Source organism: Pinus tabuliformis, chromosome 4_2, assembly GCF_031772625.1.
Source record: "Pinus tabuliformis cultivar Carrire ecotype Pingquan chromosome 4_2, CPIR1, whole genome shotgun sequence".
NCBI lineage: Eukaryota > Viridiplantae > Streptophyta > Pinopsida > Pinales > Pinaceae > Pinus > Pinus tabuliformis.
The window spans coordinates 39,315,092-39,320,518 of record NC_142304.1 but is presented as its reverse complement, the minus strand read 5'-3'; positions in this window follow the sequence as shown (position 1 = coordinate 39,320,518).

Genomic DNA, 5,427 nt, shown 5'->3' with positions numbered 1-5,427 from the left:
TTGTTGCTACAAGAGAGCTACAGAGATCTATTTCCTGTTGTCTTCTTATTTGGGCCTCAACCTTGTAGTTCATGAGCAATCATGACTGTGATCTCTTCGTTTTAGTGTTCCAGGCATCCAGTCCACACTCATGATTGTGAATAATCAGTAAGAGATTGGGTAGGTAGATGATCGCTGCAGGTAGAATACTATTGGAATCTGTTACTGCTTCAGTCTCTTCAAGAACTGCAAATGCAATATTGAGACATCCAAACAAGTTCACAAGAAGAAACTGATTTGTCTGCCAAATTTCCTTGAATACACCCATTTCAACATACAAAATCTGCAACAGGACACAATGCTCTTTCATGCTCCACTGTGAAGTTTGCACAATCCCTCTAAACAATAGATTTCTCTATCAATCCATTATAGCCTGAGTTGTGAGTGACCACATGTTTTCATTGTTCTAGGTTTAGGTCCTCATCGAACACTTTCCCACCTAGATTCTCACCAACTGTGAGAGGTATGCCCACACCAGCATCCCATGAATACGAGATGAGAAGGAATCACATGCATGTCGATGAATATAACTAATTTTTTTCCCCTTAGAAGGAGGAGGCCACATTGGAAACTTGTTTTACTAGTCAAGCTATACCTCAACTTTGAAATGTGTGGAATTTTAATATTATTAATCCATGTTTGATGGGGAATAAATGTAGGAATTGGTAACATGTCAGCAGTGCAGTTCTCTGAACTTCAACTCAATCCTAGTAAGTTCTGGAAATGCAATAATTTTCTAACTAAAAAATTTATGGTAATGGAAACATAAAAACATGTATTTGGATTCTTTTCACATTCATTACGCTTTTTCCATATGTTAAAAGAATCTTGAAAATGAATAGCTATATGCGAATCATGAAAAGGAAAAGCTTAAAAAGAATCCTGAAAAGGAAAAGATTTATGCAAAATTACTGAGGGATAAGTGTGCGAAGGGATCACAATCGCAACATGTATAATAGTGAAAAGAGAACTTGACCCCTCGACCAATAAAATCTTAAAATGTGTATTAAATATAACATAAAATATATAAAACTAGAGTAAACCAATTATTTATTTTTAATTATTTAATGGGTGTACACTGTAAAGTATGATTTAAAATTGTTTTTTCTTGGTAAGAGGCCTCTTGAATTTAAGCAAATAGTTTAATAACCTAAATTCATAATTATTTGTAGATTGTCATGGGTGTAAAGTACAATTTAAAATTGTTTTTGTTTGGCTAAGGGCCGGTTTTCAACTTAAGGAAAAATGTCAATAACCCAAATCCAAAAACATTTGTTAACAGAGAAGAATGACAACCCATTACAAATTTGACAATGATAAATTTTCCTTTTATGAAAAAGAAATAAATTCTAGAAACCATATTGTATTTTAGGGAATAATGACAGGAGCAGAAATTTATTAGGAAATATTTATATAATATATACAATAATTGAATAATGATTATGAAAAAAGAAATGAATTAACAAGGAATTGGGCATGTTTTTCAATCCACGAACTAAGTATGCTTCCCATGTTCATCTAGATATCCTCCCACTTGCTCTACTCTTGGAACATTTCTGGTATAAAATTATTATAATGCTATATATATACAAAGCAACAGAATTTTCCTAAATGAGATAAGTAATTCTTTTTCTTCCTTCCAAAAACTCAATGTAGCATGGGTGCACTATATTAATTTTTAAATAAGAAAATTGAAAATTGAACAGAGTTTGAACATAATAATAGAATATTCAAACACTACCTCCTACTCAAACCTTAGAATCTGACTTCAAAATATGATATTAAAGTCCACATGTTAGATGCAACTTTTGATCTTTCTATGATAACAATCAAATATCTAGCATCATCTCTAATTCTTAGAGGGTCAACAAATCCATATTTTTATTCCATTAAAATATTTGGAAAATCCCCTAACTATATGGATGCTACTCATATTTTTCTAGCTACTTTAGCTAGAAGCCAATTTAAGTGGAGCCCTTTATTCTCTTGGTGTTTGCATATAATTTATTAATATTTCTCGGTCCTTCTATGTAGTTGTACTATTGAGTGGCTGTCCTATTGAGGGAGTTTTGAAGATTACCTGTCCTAGAGGAAGCTATGAGAAGATGTGCTTGTCTAAGTGCTCAACTTTTATCCCTATTGGTTATACCCTGAATAATATAGTGGGATGTTATAATAAAAATAGACGCCATGTTACTGCAAATGTCCTGTCGGATATGTGTAGTAGTGTGCTTTTCAGCAACATCATTGTATTCCTAGGTAGGGCAGGCACAACTTTATTTCCCAAATTTGCACAGTTACCACTCTCAAGGGTTGTGGAGCCTGTAATTGATGTTTCCTTGATTCCAAAAGCTTTAGAGAAGGAAAAAAATTACCCAAATAGGCAGTAGCAAGTAGCAACATTGGTTATGTGGGATAAGGTATATACTAGAACAGTAAGTGGGAGTCTTACACATGCGATTATGGATGTCATAGATTTGGTAACTTTGAAAATTCCCATTATTGTTAAAAGCATAGATAAAATTGCACTTCTTGTTGAAAGAAAACATTAATGTTTTCTTACTAGTGTCTCTCCTTATTCCTTTGGCCACTGAAACTTTCCCCAGTAGGAGCTAAGGTTTCTTCCTTTGAAACCCTTGACTTACCTATGGCGCTTGTTTGAGTGGCTTATGGAAGCTAGCTCTTTCTATGGTCCACGAGGGTTGCATTCGAATGACAACAATTCTCTTAAGTGCAACAGAATTTGATATGGAAACATGAATTAAACCCTTTGGTTTTGGTTCCTCTATGGCCAACTTTCCAATTGGTCAATGGCAAGGGTTCTATTTACTAACCTTTTTTTTAATATTTAGAAACCAAATCAACTCACCACCCAAACATGGAGATTAAATTATATTTTAACATTGATAACTTTATGAATGTATGGATTCCATGTTAACATGCATATGTATGCAACTCCCAGTTTATCATACATTCGAGAATAAACTTGACACATTTTGTTAATATAAGTTGCAATTTATGTGACAAGCTCTCACTTCCATAATCATTTATTTTTCAAAATCTCTCACAATTTTAGCAAGTTTGATTATAGGATTATGACCACATATTGATAGCTTAGAGAACCCACAAATTCATTGAATCAAATAGCGAGCACCATGAATGGGAATCTAGGTATCTCAGTATATGCCAGAATGTGTCCATAGGGTGACCAATAATCCAATCCTAATCAATGTTTGGTCCTAGAGTTCAATTGGTTAGGGAGTGTGCTTCATGGAGCATTTTTGACATGAGAAAGGAGATTTTTTTATTCCCTTGAAGCACACTGCCAAGCAAGTTTGGTCAGAGAACTCACTTTTGAAGGCTCCAAAATCCCTAATTCACCTAAGGTCCTAAACCATCAATATCATGTTCAGATACAAATGAAAGTTATCCATGGGTAAAAAAATACGAGTGGAGACAACCTCTCAAGGTTACCACATGGAAAACAAGATATAACAAGTTCTCTGATATTGACCAGATCTCTGATTATATTCACCTTTTCAGCAAACCAGTTGCTTCCTCTATTGTCCACAACTCATGATTATTTCACTTTTCACTACTAAAGTACTGCAGCAGACCCAGTTCCTCTACTGTCCACTAGGTAATCTCTTATTGCCCTTATTGCTACAAGAGAGCTACAAAGATTTTCTGCCTGTTGTGTTCTTATTTGGGACTCAATCTTGTAGTTCATGAGCAATCACGATTGTGATCTCTTTGTTTTAGTGTTCCAGGCATCGAGTCCACACTCATGATCGTGAAGAATCAGTAAGAGATTGGGTAGGTAGGTGATCGGTGTAGGTAGAATACTATCGGAATCTGTTACTGCTTCAGTCTCTTCAAGCACTTAAAATGTAATATTGAGACATCCAAACAAGTTCACAAGAAGAAACTGATTTGTCAGCCAGATTTCCTTGAATACACACATTTCAACATAAAAAATCCACAACATGACACAATTCTCTTTAATGGTCCACTGTGAATCTTGCACAATCCTAACCATAAGCAATAGATTTCTATGTGAATCCATTATAGCCTAATCTGTGAGTGACCACATGTTTTCATTGTTCTAGGTTTAGGTCCACATCGAACACTTTCCCACCCAGATTCTCACCAAATATAAGAGGTATGCCCACACGAACATCCCATGAATATGAGATGAGAAGGAATCACATGCATGTCGGTGAATATAATTAAAATATTTTCCCTTAGAAGAAGAAGGCCACATTGGAAACTTGTTTTACTTGTTAAACTATAGCTCAAATTTGAAACATGTGGAATTTTAATATTATTAATCCAAGTTTGATGGGGAATAAAAGTAGGAATTAGTAACATGTCAGCAGTGCAGTTCTCTGAACTTCAACTCAATCCCAGTAAATTTTGGTAATGGAATAAGTTTCTAACTAAAAAATTTATAGTAATGGAAACATAACAACTTGTGTTTGGATTCTTTTCACATTCATTGCACATTTTCCATACATTAAAAGAATCTTGAAAAGGAATAGCTATATGAGAATCATGAAAAGGAAAATCTTAAAAGGAATCCTGAAAAGGAAAATATCTGTGAAAAATCACTGAAGGATAAGTGTGCGAAGTGATCACAACCACAACCTATATAATAGTGAAAAGAGAGCATGACCCATTGACCAATAAAATCTTAAAATGTGTATTAAAGATAGCATAAAATATATAAAACTATTGTATAAATCAATTATTGTTTTTTAATTATTTAATGTGTGTAAATTAAAATTATATTTTCTTGGCTAAGAGGCCTCTTGAATTTAAGGAAATAGTTTAATAACCTAAATTCATAATTATTTATAGATTTTAATGGGTGTAAATTATGATTTAAAATTGTTTTTGTTTGGCTAAGAGCCAGTCTTCAACTTAAGGAAATATGTCAATAACCCAAATACAAAAACATTTGGATAACAGAGAAGAATGACTACCCATTACAAATTTGACAATGATAAATTTTCCTTTTATGAAAAATAAATAAATTATAAAAACTATATTGTATTTTGGGGACTAATGACAAGCGAAGAAATTTATAGTGAAATATTTATATAATATACAATAATTGAATAATGATTATGAAAAAAGAAATGCGTTAACAAGGAATTGAGAATTTTTTTCAATCCACGAACTTAGTATGTTTCCCATGTTCATCCAACTATCCTCCCACTTGCTCTGCTCTTGGAACATTTCTAGTATAAAATAATAATAATGCGATATATATATATATATATATATATATATATATATATATATATATGAAGCAACAAAATTTTCCCAGATGAGATAAGTAATTATTTTGCTTCCTTCCAAAAACTCAATAAGAAAAGTTAAAAT